At 41.2% G+C, this 16,438-nt stretch overlaps 1 protein-coding gene and 1 long non-coding RNA gene across 12 annotated transcripts in view; both read left to right on the top strand.

Moving 5' to 3' along the window:
• The window catches only part of LOC126610501 (mitogen-activated protein kinase kinase 3-like), a 165,945-nt gene that overhangs the window by 149,130 nt on the left and 377 nt on the right, over positions 1-16,438 (top strand). Inside the window, exons 1-4 of one of the 11 annotated variants that reach the window (XR_007618525.1) lie at positions 14,239-14,767; positions 14,867-15,082; positions 15,210-15,474; positions 15,816-16,189. The gene's annotated coding sequence lies outside the window, so the exon portion shown is untranslated. The other 10 variants (XR_007618530.1, XR_007618526.1, XR_007618527.1 and 7 more) reach the window with 10 other exon arrangements.
• LOC126610516 (uncharacterized) lies at positions 645-13,736 on the top strand. Its single transcript, XR_007618559.1, has 4 exons — positions 645-754; positions 1,774-1,832; positions 2,631-2,701; positions 13,367-13,736. It is a non-coding gene; the product is annotated as an uncharacterized LOC126610516 (long non-coding RNA).

Here is a 16,438-nt window from a genome sequence, read left to right as displayed (position 1 = left end):
GTCGTGTCACGTAAGGTTCGTTTTCTTGGCGTATTCTTGTAGTATTCATCGCTACGGACGTGTGGGCACAAAAGGAATGCAATTTGGAGTTATAACGAAAAAGTTATTAACGAACGAAGTTAGGAACTAAATGGTCAATTAATTATTTCTAGAAGGCTCCATATTTTGAAGCAAAATCTGATTGAGCCACGTGTGTGGCCCAAATTAAAGGAAAGAAAGATGGGCAGTGGAGATGGAAGATAAAGGAGAGATAAGGGAGGGAAGTCGGCCAATAAGGGAGAGAGAAGAAAGGAAGTGACCAATCAGAAATGGAAGAAGGGAGGAAAAGGAGGGAAGGTGGGAATGAAGGGGAAATTGGGTTCCCCTTGACCTGCGCCATCCAACCCGTTTTCTTCATATTTTCTTGTGGTTTTCCATCTGATTTCCGGCAAATTGGACCGATTTATCAAGCCCAATCATCATCCCGCTACTTTCCCTTCCATTTCCACCCACAATTAGGAAGAAATTGGTGGTATTTTAGGGGAAAATGGATGGTGGTCCGTGTGAGTGAATGGCGGCGATCCGCAAATTGTGAAGTTAACTTAGCAAATTACCACCACTAATAGACTCCTCTCAACCCCATGAACAAAGCCCAAGCAATTTTTAAGGCATTTGAGTGAGTTTGGAGGTCGAATCAAACACACCCAAATCTAAGGGTTTCGGCGGATTTTCGTGAAATTGGGGCTTTTCTCGGCCAAATTGGCCTTAGTCACAGGTATGAAAGTTGCTCCACTCATTGAGATCTTCATTTCTGTGAAATTTGAGAATGTTTAGAAATAGTTGAATTTTCTGGCAAGTTATTCTTTTTTTTTTACTTATTTATTTTATTTATTTATTTGTAGGAATTTTATATCTTTATTTCCTTCTCAACAAATAATTTTTTAATCGATAAAATGAATTTTTTATTTTAGATTAATAAAATAACTGCAAAATCCGATCCAATTTATTGTAATTGATTAGTTAACATTTGGTTAAAATTTTTTTAATAGAGTAAAAACTATCGACAAAATTCTAGATAAGGAAGCCTTTGTTATGAAATTGAGCACAATTTTGAGGAATCATGCATCTTTTTTTCCGAGTTATAACGAAAAAATGCAGTTGGTCGTACCACCTGGGCAGATTCATCGAATTTTGATATTATCGACCGATTTGTGCATATATCGCTTGCCACCGGCTGCGGCCCGTGGCCAGTGGGCCGCCAATGGTATTTTACGCTAAATTGATATATTGATCTCATATTTGATATCCATATGATGTGATTTGATTATTGTGAATCTACTTTGATTACGGTGCATTACTTGATAATTATATGAATCGACGATCGTTGGATCGTCACCAAAATTCAATACGTTATTGTACGTAATATTTGAGGATCATAGGAACTTACAGATCGGATCTTCCCGAATTGGAATTGTAAGTTCATAAAATAAAATGTTGACCGTCACTTGAATTTGCAATTGGCGGAGATCCAACCGTTGGATCGTAATGAAATTTTAGTATGTTATTCTAGAAGTATAATGTGTATCTTTGAAAGTTACGGATCGGAAATCTGAGATGTGGATCTTCCTGATTGAGTTACGTAGGTTTGTGGAACCTACCATCGATCTTTGATCGACGGTTGACTTTTGGTCAATGGGTCTCAAATCATTCTAGAACGCCCTTAGGGATGTATTTTACGTAAGTTACATGTTTTATCGATAAGAATTCTGAGATGTGATTTGATAATTATTTTAGACGCCGATCGTTCGTGAAGCCTCGATATTCGTGCTAGGGAGTTGTAGCGCAAACTCCAGGTGAGTGGGCTTTTGGTTTTCTATATATACGTATATATGTTTTACATTTTCCCAGAAACTGATCTAAATGGAATTATGTTTTTAAGTGCCATGTCATACTTGCATTTCATTTTTGTATATGCATTAGTATGTGTATGCATAATATTGTATGACGCTGCAGAGGCCAAGTAAGCTTCAAGTGAGTACTGTAGGATAATAGTGGTTGCATTGTTTATGGTTATACATAGATGCATTTAGAGCTTATTATCCTGCACCGCGGTGTTAGTGCTCTCACCCGAGGCGAAGGCACAGCCTTCACGTGATCGTTCACCTCCCGCACCGCACATTCACCTTGGATCCAAGTTTGGTGCCAACCTGTCGTACATACCACATTAGGTAGTTTCGACTCGTAGGTGACCCGCAATTCATTGCGCAGCCTTCACGTGATCGTAGCACTTGAGCGTACTTATTTACACCTAGCTTGTCGTACAGACCACAATAGGTGGTTCCTACTCATGTGCAGGAATTGGTTTATGAGCTATAGATTCAGCCGTACAGGTCATGTTAGGTGACTTTGACTGACATATCATTTTATATTGATTCACAACACCTGGCTTACATATTTATTAATGAGATACTTGACATGGCACATACTTTGGTTTTCATTTCTCTCAAGCCTGATTTCTATATACGTATGTATTGTTATTTTCTAGGAAATTAGACGGGTTTTACAGTGAGTGGTTATTATGTTCAAAAAAGATAAGTTTGTTTTCAAACGTCTTGTTTTTGCCCACTCACTCTTGTTTTTCGCCCTTCCAGGTTTTAGCTGCTGAAAGTTCGTATCGACGAGGATTTTTGGCGAATCTCAGTATAGGTGGCTACCTATGAGGGTTTGATTTTTACCCACACTACTGTACTTTACTTATGCTCTGACGTTGCGTGTGAAATGGGTTCATTCCCGCTCACAACGCACTCTTGTCCTTAGACATTATTAGGTTTAAATTTATTCATATTTTCCACATCACTATACTTTATGGCTTCGTCACCTTCCAGATGTCGGCTAGCACAGCTCCATTCGGAGTCCTAGTGGACATTTCGGGTTGGGGTGTGTCACACATTGCATCTGTTAATCATTTTATAACATTATTGATTAGTATTGAATTTAAGGGTTTGACTTCCTAACGTTTATAACTTTATACAGGGTAAATTACATAAAACTACCTTAAATATTGGGTCAGTCATAGTTTCATACCCCATCTTTAAAAAATATCAATGTCATACCTCATCTTACGAATTTGTTATTCTTCCGTTAAATAGTGACGTGGCTTAAAAAATTAATTAATTATTAAAAACTAAAAAAATAAAATCTTTTTTTTTTGCATGAGGACCCACCCCTTATCCCTCTCACTCTTTCTTCCCTCTCCCGTCTTCCTTAAACCCAAAATCAGGTCCACCCCTGCATCAAACCCCAAAAGCTCCACTTCTTGTGCCTCATATTCAACTTTTGATGATCAACATCAACCCCATTGGTTGATTCCAAAGCTGCATTTTTGTAAACAGGTTCAGAGCCAATCCCAATGCCATCGCCCTCATCCGCACGCTCATCATCTTCAACAGACTTCAACTTCGAATTCGAACCCATCAAACTCATCAATTCTTTCTCTGTAATCAGCAGCTAGGCCCCATAGAACAACTATGAAGTGGCAAAGGAGACTCTCGTATTTGATCCCAACTTCAGCATCAACTTCTGCCATTGTGGATTGATCGAAACTCAGCCGTTTGAAGCTTCGCCACCGCTGCGAATTGTAATTGTCTTTGGTCTGAGCTGAGCTACCTGAACTCCTCTCCCAACTTTCTTCCACAACCGAAACCATCGGGGTCAGCCTCAGGTGGGGGGCTCTCAGACCCAAATACTTGTCCCAAGAAGCTCGAGGCTCGTCCAATGACATCCGACCAAGATCGGGATTCGTATTGCACGATCTTCTCCCTAATGCGTACTTTCCTACTTCGAACTGGGTCTCCCTTCTCTTCTCCGCCACGAAACCCTCGTTCTCAGCCTTCTTCGTCTTCTGCTTCCGCCGCAATTGATTTACCTTTTTGCTCAAAACCGACGTTGTACCCCAAAACCATATCCACCATCACCCTTTCTTTCCCCTCCCGTCTTCCCTAAACCCAAAACTCAAAACCTCGCTGAAGCGCTGTGTTTGGATTAAAACTTGAACTTTGGGCTCAAAGAAGGAGCTGGCCCAAAGGGAGGTCTCGAAGGAGAGATGGCCGAAGCCCAGAAAGCAGAAAAAATGCCATTTCCGACTTGGTGCAGGCCATGTGAACCACTTGCTCACCTACTTTGAAACCAAGTGGTATAGACCAGCCAACTCATCGGCCCAAAAGCACTTTACAGTGGCAGTACAAGTAAATAGCTGATGAGTCACTACCCTTCAAGATACATTCGGGCAGGATTACTGCTACAGGAGGCCAAGCCAAAGTGTCTATAAAAGAAGAAAGAGAAATCAAAGATAAGGACACTCAATCAAACAAACAAATACAAGCACAAATTCTGCTCAAAGCCAAATTTGCCTTCAAACGAAGCTGTAGTCAGCCCAAGCTTTCATCCCTCTCGGGATCAACTTTCACCTAAACCTTTTGTAATAGCTTTGCTACCTCGTCTAAAAAACTTGCTGTAGTATCGATTTCTCTCTGTAAACTCATCTTCTTACCCCTCTTTCTAAGCTTTCAGATCCCTTGATAAACCACAAAGATAGGAATCTGCAAGACGATCAGCTTTGCCCAACAAGGTTAAACCTTGCCTGACCCTCTTTGTTTCTGTCTTTTCATTCATTAAACTAGCAGTATGTTGTATACTTCCAATTGTATTCAAGTTATTTCTAGTAAGATGACGATTAAAAGATACTTTCAGTTCTTGAATCCGATTTGAATATGTCTTCACAGTTCAAATCAGATCTAAGTTCTAAGCTTTCGGGCATGTGAGTTTTAATCATTTAAAAGTCCTTGGCCTCAAGGCATAAAAAAGAACCTTATGTGGACTTAACCCATCCACGACAGTCTTTGATAAACAAGAAGTCCGAAGTTACTTGGGGCGCAAGTAATCGACTTATTCCTTAGTTTTGTCTCTATTATATTATGATTATCATAAAACGTTTGAGTATAGAATGAATTCTAATAGGAAGCCTCAAGGCCTACATCTAAGGCCCCACAAAGGCACCTATTTGGATTCATTCTGCTCTTCGGGCTAGAATGTTTGAGTACGGAATTAATTCTGATAGGAAGCCTCAAGGCCTACATCTAAGGCCTCACAAAGGCACCTATTTGGTTTCTTTCTGCTCTTCAGGCACGATGATCAGAAGTATAACAGTCATAATACTGTGTGCAACAATGGAAGAAACAATATATGTTCGAGTACTGGATTAGTTATTGACTGGAAGCCTCAAGGCCTACACCTAAGGCCCCATAAAGGCACCTGTCATAATTAACACGGTCTCTCGGGCATATATACAAATGAAACTCAACATCCGTTTTACATCTGCCATGCTGAAGATGGCAGTGGCACGCTTGAACACTTAAAAGTTAATCTTAATTGTGAGCCTCAAGGCCTACACCTAAGGCCCCACAAAGGCACATCTCAAAGTTAACTCTATCATTCTCTTTCAGCCTTACCCGATAAGCCCGCTAGTAAAGCAGAAGCCCGACAGAAAGCATCAACCGACGCCAACCTCTCGGGGAGCTGTGTGCTTGTCGGCTAGGGAACATCCCCAGCGGAAATTCTAGCCACGAACATAGTTTTGGCACGCCCGTTGGGATCAATTATTTTGATCTCGCATGTCCAAGAAGAGAAGCCATAAACTTTGCAAGAAGAATACGAAGGACTGTTCTCCTCAACCTTTGCTATAAATGGCAGATCAAGCAGGAAATCCTTCTTCCCCATCAGGACAGGTGGTCCTGGAAAGCCCATCTTCCTCCGGGAAATCAGAAGGAATAGGAACTAATGAAGAATTACAGGCTACAATGATACAAGTATTAAATAGCATAGAAAAAATCTCTTTGGAAACTAAAGTGGAAGTAAGTAGACCGTGTACCTTAACAGGGAATCTACAGAGAAGGTTAGATCTGGAGTTTTCTACTCCAAAAGGTGCTCAGGGAAGTGGGATGAGTCATGTTACCATCAGAAATGAACCAGTTATTCCCCTATTTCCACTATTAGAAGAAGAAAATGGCAAGGGAAAGGAGAAGGTAGTTCTTGAAGGAAGTCAACCGGTGATAAAACCCGTTCTGGAGAAAGAGTTTCCTAGCTTCCCATTATTATCATTTAATAATAGGAGGCAGAGCGAGCAAGAAAGAACGAAGTATGTGATGCCTATAACAACATGAGAGTCCAACGGAAAGGAAAGCTCTATAACTTCAGATAATCTTCTTCCTTATAGGCCACCTCCGTTGGCCAGTAAGGGAGGAGGAGCCCACTGGAGGAAGCCCGAGTCAAAGAAAGAAGCAGGCGCGGGCAATGACCGAAGCCTGAAGAATGAGTCTGCCTTTCTCTTCCAGAATAATAATGCAGCTACTCAACAACTAAGGGAGGAGTTGGCTGAATTAAAAAGGACGGTGGCTCAAAATGCTCAACCACGGGCTCGCCCAGTATTCAGGGTTACTTATCAAAAGCCTTATCCTGAGTATGTTGATGAACAAAATCCATTTCCCCTCAATTTCAAGATGTTGGCATTCCCAACGTTTACAGGTGAAGATAGCAGCGTATCCTCCAGAGACCACATTTTCAAATTCTCCAATCATTGTGTGGCATATGAAGACAACCCAAACTACAAGTTAAGGTTGTTTAGGAATTCATTGGCGGGGTTAGCATCTCAGTGGTACTCTCTATTACCCCCCCCAACTCTATTGCCAACTGGGGGCAAATGGAGATGGCATTCCATGAACAATTTTACATAATAGAGCCAGAATTGACCATCAATGATCTTGTTGAAGTAAAACAATACGATCATGAGTCCATAGAGGATTTCATGATGAGGTTCAGGGAGATAAGGATGAGATGCCAATTTCCTGTTAACCAAGCTCAGCTCATATCAATTGCTCAAAGGGTTTTGAGATTACCGTTGAGGAAAAGATTTTATGATGCACAATTTAACGAGCTACAGGAATTGGTAATTGCTGCTACAAAGTATGAAAAGCTGTTGCTAGAAGAGCAAAAAATGAAGCATACTTCCAAAGCTCATCCCTTCTACAAAAATAAAGCTGCAATTCATCGTGTGGAGGTAGGAGAAATTGGACCAGAGCATGAAGATGGCCATGATAGAGAGGAAGTTGAGGTGTGTGCTGCTGAGATGACCACGCCTTTCAAACCATTGATGGTGAAAAGATTAGTTCAACCCATCAAGGACCAGAAAATTGTGATGAACGATGGAGGCTTCGTCCCTATGAAGCCTCCCAAGTACCAGAGTTATTCGTTTGATCTGGCTAAAGCACCTTAGATTTATGAAGAGCTGGTGCGGGCAAAAGTAATTGTGCCCGACAGTACTAAAAAGATGCCCAAGCCAGAAGAGCTGAGGGGAAAGAAGTATTGTAAGCTACACTATACCTTCAACCATTCTATAACCAATTGTGTTCAGTTCAGAGACTGGATACAAGACCTTATAGTAAAGGGAAAACTGTTACTTGACAAGCCCCAAGCTAGTATGATGGTTGATACGAACCCTTTCCCGGAGGCTCCTATCAATATGATCAACTTGATTTGGGCAGAGAAGCCAGGATCATCAGTTGTTACAACAGAGGAATGAGATAAAATCCCAGGTTGTCCCAACACCCCTGTTTAGATAAAGGTACCATAAGGGGGATCAAGGGATCAGGATCAGGCCCCAAAATTGGTATCAGTAAAGGAAGTAGAGAAAATGAGAAAATAAACAAGGGGGCAAAGAGTTGCCCGAAATAAGTTCAGACAAGAGCCGGAGGCAAAGCAAGCAAAAGACAAAATACATGTTCATTATGCTAAAAGAGGGGTTACAAGTAATCCTAGTCTAATAATTTTACATCTTCACTCAGGGTGATTATTCGAGAATGATATGTCTGCATGATTGCAAAAATCCTACTAGGTTCAGCCAAAACAGTATGGCTATTTGCAAGTTGTGACCTAGTATGTTCTAACTCCGAGTTTGACATCTTTACTTCTTCAATTTGGTTTTCGAGGGTATTAAGAAGAGTTGCTTGCTCAGCTTTAAGAACAACCAGTTGTTCCTTTAGCTTCTGGATTTCAGAAGTCACCACTCAAATTCTTTCTTTTGTTAGTGAACCGTCATTCATCAACCTTTCTACCTGAGCAGAAGTACTTGATTCTTTCTCCTGGAAACATCTTACACGATTGGCCTGTCTTTCAGCTATCTTGTGTTGATCTCGGAGAACCCTCAAATTCTCAAAGAAAGAAAGAAATGAATCATGCTGGGTTTTCAACAGTTGACCGGCTTTGTAAAGCTCACTCATAACCTTTTCTAGGTCACAAAGAGCCTTAAGGCTGAATGAAACTGAGAAGTCTTTCCTTACCCATTCTTGGAAAACTCGTTGCTGCTCTAGAAAGCCGGAAGATGAAGAATGCTTTGAAGATTTCAACTTTGTCTCAAGTTGCCCGAATTCTTCAAAAAGCTCGGGCAACTTAGCAGTTTTTGAAAATGGAGAAGCAGGAGGAGGATTTTGCACTCCAGTTTCCTCTAATGAAATAGTACCTACTGTTGGGGTAGTACCAATTCCTAGTTGAGGAGAAGACTCTGTACCACTAACAGAAGAAGGAAAAGCTGCGCCGGAACCTTAGCCAATGCCCTAGAAGTATCCAGGAATAACAACAATTGTTAATAAGCAGATTGTAAGGAGGAAACAGGAAGAAAATACCTCCATACCTAAGTTTGACCCTGAGGAGATGAATGAGGTTCATCGAGGGTAACTATCGGGCGAGCAAACACCTGTAAAATAGTTGCTTCTGAAATCACAGGAATCTCAGGAACTATGGGTTCGTCACATGTTATCACTGATGGATGTTGTATTGAAGAAGGCTGAAAAGAGGTAAACAGAAGTTAATATCGAAACAATGTATGGGAAATCAATGTAAGGACAATTACTCACCAAATTACGGTCCTCATCCACAAAGTGCAACATTACTCCCGTGGATGGATCAAATTGAGAAGATGGAGTTGCCTCCAGAACAGAAGGAGAAATCAAGGGAGAACCTTGACCAGGCAAGGAGGCCGATACCTCGACTTGGATGAAGTCAGAAGAAGAGAAAGGTTCAAGCATTAGCCCCAGAGATTGTAAAGTTACCCAAGGTTCAAAAGGGAAGGAAATGTACCTCTGAAGGATTAACCCGGGAAGGATAGAGGCTTGTTTCTCGGGCAAATGGTGAAGAGACCTCGGGCGGACGGAGCTTTTCTGCTCTTGCAACCTGACTCAAGTAATCATGCTTAGGGTTTTGTGGAAACAGGAAAGACTATGCAGACATAAACATAAGCTATACCTCAAGTTATTTGAGGGTGATATTGCGCAATTCTTCAGCCTTTTTGTGCATTTCAGCTCCCAATGGCTCCTCCTTAGAAGCAATGGTTGGTTTCTTTGATGCTTGAGGTCTTGTTTTCAAGAAAAACAAGGGTAAATAGATAAAGAAGAAGGGTGGCAATCTGACAGAAAAGAACACAACTCACTTGAAGATTTTTGCTTTTTTCTGCCCGCTTCAGGAACTGGAGCAGGTGAGGCTGAAAACTTAAAAGTTTGGACAGTTCTGGTTCTTTTACTTTTTCTAGTAGGAATTGGTCGTTTAGTCTTGGGTAGGGATGCATGATCAAAATCTGAGGTCTCAATTACAACTGCTTTCCTTCGCTTAGACACTTGGGTGATGGCTTCGGGCGCTTCTTTTTCAGCCCCTGAATCCTCCGAAACATCCTCATCTTCTCTAGCTTCTCGTCTTTCAGCCTCCGCCGCAGCTCCATGAAGAATTGTTGCGTCAACTGAGTCATCCTCGGACTCAATGGATGCCGATTCAACATCCACTTGGGCTGCAGAGTCAAGCAAAGTAAGGTTTAGAGGACTTCATAAGGGAAATCAGAGTCAAGAAGAAGAAATACTTATCAGGAGTGACCGATTCTTCTCTTGGATCATCTCATTCCAATTTCCAAGTTCGCCCGAACTAGGATATGATTTGAGAAAAAGCTGACTAAAGAGGCGATCATGAGTCTCTCTCAAGTCTTCTCCATATTTCTTGGTCCATTTGTCTTCCCACCAAGAGGAGAAGACTGAAGTGCATTCAAAATTAAGAATGATGGACTTTCGGGCAGCCTGACTCATGACTTCAAGACTGCGTCAGGCAGCTCGGAAGGTTGCCTCGGAAGGAGATGATAATCGAAAGGAAGTACCACAATGAACAGAATCGAAGAATGGGATGGGAATGGCTTGCCTAAAGCCTAACTGCCTGCTGCAAAAGTTAGGGTGATACACCTCCAACCCTCGGTCATATCGGTTGCCCCGAACTCCCCAAGCCATGTCTCTCGGTTGAATACAACTGATAAATTTCTCCCTGCAAAAGGAGCTGGCATCTTCCCCGGGAGCATTTTGGAAGGCTTGATCAGAGAACCAAGGATATCTCCTCAAAACTGACGCGCCCCATTCCAAATATGACCGAGTCCTACAAACCTTGAAGAAGTAAAAGTAAGCAAATGTGGAGTGATCGGTAGGAACGGCTTCAGCTAGGATTCGGGCAGGGGCCACACCTTCTGGGAACTCTAAGTTAGCAGCCCGAAACTTTGGGAAGTACCATTGAAGCCATGTTTGTATCATCCATATGGGTCCATTCAGGTTAGTCTCAAATGGCTCAACTTGAGTTATTTCAAAAATGAGATGGTAAATGTGAGAAAAAAGGAATGGACCTGTAGCTACATCATCAAAGTTATGAAGAGCTTCCACCAAAGGGATCCATTCAACCTTCACTCCTTTAGACTTATTGGGGAAGACATGTTTGTTGAGCCAGTATAAAAGGAAATACATGTGCTCTTGATTTTTATCAACACGAGAAGAACCTGCTCCAAAATTTTCCTTTACAAAAGGGATGAATCCCTTGAAAGAGGTCCCGTAACTCTTAAAGGTTGTGGAATTATATTCCAAAGAAAGGAAAGAGGCAGATGAACCTGAGCTTTCAGCAATTGAAGGAGGAGCCCAGTCTTGAGTGACATCCACTATCCTGCCCGATGGCCTTAGCCCGAAGACCTGGGCCATATCAAGAACAGTCGGAGACATGGGACCCATACGGAAGTCAAAAGTGTTTGTGCCCGAATTCCAAAAAAGAAGAGAAGAAGCAAGCAGTTCGGGCTTGGGGATAATGGTGGTTTTCGAGAGCATTATCAATTCATAAATACCATTATTCATCCATTTCTTCTTAAAAATTGGCTCTAGTTCATCAACCCATTAAGCCCAAGCCGGATCGTTCATCAAAGGAAAGCCTCGGCGATATGACGACCACTTAGATGAAGAAATGCCCGACTTAGCCAAAAAGGGATTTGGGGAAAACCAGTTATCCTTGGGCATATTGTCCTCTATCACTGCAGGGACCCGAGAAATCTATGCGGGACCCAACGATTGTACCCCATGTACTTTAAAGAAAAGCTCATAATGCAAACCTGCCCGAGGACGATGCAGTCCGTTGAGTAAGCGGCGCAGAGTGGCGATGCCTTCGCCAGATTCATAGGATAGTTGGATTTGGCTGGATCCTGAAGCCATTCGATGAAATTTGGAAGAGGAACGGCAAGAAAGACAACAAGGGTAAAAGGAGTCGGGCTAAGAGTAACAAAAAGTTTGAAAAATGTAGAAAAGAAAACGTATGGGAAGTTAGGGAATTTTCGATTGCAGAAGAATTTCGTGCTAAGAATGCAGGGGATTCGTGAGTGAGTGAAGTGACTGAAGGAAAGTGGTGATTGCCTTTGAAAAGTGTGCAAATCCCGAGAGAGAAAGACGTGGATATTAATAGAGAGCTATTCAATTGATATTAGCGCCTGGAATTCCAGGCTGAATATCAATTAAAGGGGGCACTGTTTGGATTAAAACTTGAACTTTGGGCTCAAAGAAGGAGCTGGCCCAAAGGGAAGCCTCGAATGAGAGATGGCCGAAGCCCGGCCGAAGCCTAGAAAGCAGAAAAAATCCCTTTCCGACTTGGTGCAGACCATGTGAACCACTTGCTCACCTACTTTGAAACCAAGTGGTATAGACCAGCCAACTCATTAGCCCAAAAACACTTTACAATGGCAGTACATGTAAATAGCTGATGAGTCATTACCCTTCAAGATGCATTCGGGCAGGATTACTGCTACAGGAGGCCAAACCAAAGTGTCTATAAAAGAAGAAAGAGAAATCAGAGATAAGGACACTTAATCAAACAAACAAATACAAGCACAAACTCTGCTCAAAGCCAGATTTTCCTTCAAACGAAGTTATAGTCAGCCCAAGCTTTCATCCCTCTCGGGATCAACTTTCACCTAAACCTTTTGTAATAGCTCTGTTACCTCGTCTAAAAAACTTGTTGTAGTATCGATTTCTCTCTGTAAACTCATCTCCTTACCCCTCTTTCTAAGCTTTCAGATCCCTTGATAAACCACAAAGATAGGAACCTGCAAAACGATCAGCTTTGCCCGACAAGGTTAAACCTTGCCCGACCCTCTTTGTTTCTGTCTTTTCATTCATTAAACTAGCAGTATGTTGTATACTTCCAGTTGTATTCAAGTTATTTCTAGTAAGATGACAATTAAAAGATACTTTCAGTTCTTGAATCCGATTTGAATATGTCTTCACAGTTCAAACCAGATCTAAGTTCTAAGCTTTCGGGCATGTGAGTTTTGATCATTTAAAAGTCCTTGGCCTCAAGGCATAAAAAAGAACCTTATGTGGACTTAACCCATCCACGACAGTCTTTGATAAACAAGAAGTCCGAAGTTACTTGGGGCGCAAGTAATCGACTTATTCCTTAGTTTTGTCTCTATTATATTATGATTATCATATAACGTTTGAGTATAGAATGAATTCTAATAGGAAGCCTCAAGGCCTACATCTAAGGCCCCACAGAGGCACCTATTTAGATTCATTCTGCCCTTCGGGCTAGAACATTTAAGTACGAAATTAATTCTGATAGGAAGCCTCAAGGCCTACATCTAAGGCCCCACAAAGGCACCTATTTGGGTTCTTTCTGCTCTTTGGGCACGATGATCAGAAGTATAACAGTCATAATACTGTGTGCAACAATGGAAGAAACAATAAATGTTCGAGTACTGGATTAGTTATTGACTGGAAGCCTCAAGGCCTACACCTAAGGCCCCACAAAGGCACCTGTCATAATTAACACGGTCTCTCGGGCATATATACAAATGAAACTCAACATCCGTTTTACATCTGCCATGCTGAAGATGGCAGTGGCACGCCTGAACACTTAAAAGTTAATCTTGATTGTGAGCCTCAAGGCCTACACCTAAGACCCCACAAAGGCACCTCTCAAAGTTAACTTTGTCTTTCTCTTTCAGCCTTGCCCGATAAGCCCGCCAGTAAAGCAGAAGCCCGACAGAAAGCATCAACCGGTGCCAACCTCTCGGGGAGCTGTGTGCTTGTCGGCTAGAGAACATCCCCAGCGGAAATTCTAGCCACGAACACGCTGGGCTAGCTGTTTTAGCGCCATCGCTGCCTGGTACGGTGGCTCGCAAGGGGGTTTATTGTCCAGGTCCCACAAGATCACGACATTCTTCTGCTTCATCATGTATATGTCTTACTTGTTTTTCACCATGTCGATTTCGGAGCTTGCGGATGACTTGATGACGGCGCGGCGGCAATTCGTGGTGGTTTAGGTGACGGCGATGATGATGATGATGGAGAAATGGGTGGATCTAGTTTTGGGTTTGGGGAAGACGGGATGGGGAAGAAAGGGTGAGGGGGATAAGGGGTGGGTCCCCATGTAAAAAAATATATATTAAATGATTTTATTTTTTTAGTTTTTAATACTTTATTCATTTTTTAAGCCATGTTACTATGTAACAGAAGAATTGACAGACAAACTGACGGAATGTATGAAATTGTAAGAAATTCGTAAGATGAGGTATAACATTGACATTTTTTAAAGATAGAGTATGAAACTATGACTAACCTAATAGTTGATGTAGTTTTATATAATTTACCCCTTTATATATATATACTTGTTAGTCTCTATTGACAAGAATGAAGATTACAATCATCTCCTCTTCTTTCTTCTTCTATCCTTTTGATCCATTATTCTTGGAAGCTTTATTATATTTTTCACTCCCTCCACACCAAAGGAAATAATCGAATTGTTCACTCGATTCAAGTATTGCGAGTGTACGCATACAAGGATCATAGGTTGTTGTATTTTGAAGAGTATGACGCTATACCTTGCTACACCGGGACATTGTCTTTGAGCGGCAAAATCTACTCTTAAGGACCGCGATTATACACCTCAACCTAAAATCTTGTTCTAATCAAAACATCAACAAAGATCGGTTTCTACCCTATAAAAGATAAGTATTTTTTCTTATTTAGTTTATTTTATTTAATAAATTATGATGATAAAATTTGATATACTAATATTTATCTTAGATGATTTATTGTTTAAAAAGTAGCATGCATCTAATCAATATTTTCAACAAAAATATCACTTGGAATAAAACATTTGTCCCATACATTCGAAATATAATTAAAAAAAAACAATCCTTTTAAAAGAATATGATGAGGATGAGCAACATCTCAATTCAAATCACCAAATACAAATCAAGTCGAACCAAAATTCGATCAATTCATCATCCCCAAATGGCTGGAATAGAAGAACTTACAAAAAAGCTCACACTTTGTCCGATTGCAAAAAGGGCTTCTCCGCCGGCGGCTCTTCCTTGGAGCTCGACCCTTGCGATTCCTACACAGTAAGCACTTTTGGCTTTTTTTGCAATCCGAATAATCAAATTTTGAACTTTGGGTTTCTGGAAATTGTGGAAATTTGATTTCTGGGTTTTGGGTTGAAGCTATCGGACAGGCGTGTACAACATCAACGAGCTCGGATTGCAGAAATGCACGACCTTGGCGGTGGATGACAGCGCCGAGTAGACCTACCGGTGTGCCACTGAGGATATGAGGGTGTTTGGGCAATTGGCAGCGGCGCCAGCAGCGTTGTGCACAGAGCTATCCACATTCCCACTTATCGGATTCTAGCGCTAAAGAAGATCAACATTTTCGAAAAGGTATCATATGTCGCCTTTTCGGATAATTCTGTTTATGTTACGTCTTTTTTTTTTTTTGCTGTGAAATGGGATCATAGTATTGATTAGTAGTAATTATATTGATTTCCCGTGTAAATTCCAAATTTAGGAACTTTATGCTAGTGATTAGTGACCGGAAAGGAAATGCTGCGGAAAAAACCCCATAAATTTTGAGTGTGGGAATTGAAACAGAGCGTTGTTTGTTGCATGATAGGAGAAAAGGCAACAGCTGCTTACTGAGATACTGACACTGCGAACCACCTTGTTACTAAGGCCTTGTAGAATTTCATGGCGCATTCTATACACCGGATTCTGGTCAAATAAGCATAGCTTTAGAGTATATCGATGGAGGATCATTGGCGGATACTGATGCGGTTCGTGATACTTGTTGCATCTTTGTACTTTGGTTTAATCGTCATGATTCATCACTGATTTCTTCAGTGCATTCATTTCCACTACTGGCAGCGTCTCCTTTCGCGTTACATTTGACGCATAGATATTAAAAGTGGTCTTTTGATATTAACAAATCTAGCAATGTAATTACGAGTTTGCGACATTTGTTGGGACGGTCACTTACATGTCGCCTGAGCGAATTCGAAACGAGAATTATTCTTATCCAGGTCATATTTGGAGCCTTGGTCTTGCTCTCTTTGAGTGTGGTACTAGAGAATTTTCATATACAGCTAATGAAGGGCCCGTCAATCTTATGCTGCAGGTAAATACCTGTCAATCTTATGCTGCATTCATACCCTTACCAATGCCTACATCCAACGTTGTTTTGCAACTGAGGTTCTGCGGTCTATGGCAGATCTTGCGTGATCCATCACCTACACCTTCAAAACACAAATTTTCATCAGAATTCTGCTCGTTTATTGAAGCCTGCCTGCAAAAGGATGCAGATGATCGTATTAGCCACAGATTTCAAACTGGGAGATGGTAGCTTGACATCAACATTGTTTAACTAGTATTCTTCTTCTGCAGATACTTTCACACCCCTTCATCACAAAGTACGAGGATTCCCAAGTGGACTTAGGAGCATTTGTCTGAAGCGTTTTTGATCCAACACAGAGGATGAAGGACTTGGCAGATGTGAGTATTTGATTTGTTAGTAATTATAGAATGCCTGCAACTAAACATTATAATTATATTGAAAGTCTTCATATCCATTTCCGTTACATAGAAAATGAATTCAATTCGTGTTTCAGTTACCTATTTGTCATACTTTTTGTATTGTAATCAAGCTTGCAGAGGATCCAAATCCGTTCATAAAACATGAAAATAAGTCGAGAAAAATGTAATATATTGCGTGGAAAACATTATGGATTAACCTGTGTAATG

The sequence above is a fragment of the Malus sylvestris genome, chromosome 17 (genome assembly GCF_916048215.2).
Source record: "Malus sylvestris chromosome 17, drMalSylv7.2, whole genome shotgun sequence".
NCBI lineage: Eukaryota > Viridiplantae > Streptophyta > Magnoliopsida > Rosales > Rosaceae > Malus > Malus sylvestris.
The sequence above is the reverse complement of the archived record's forward strand: the minus strand, read 5'-3'. Positions and strand labels throughout refer to the sequence as shown.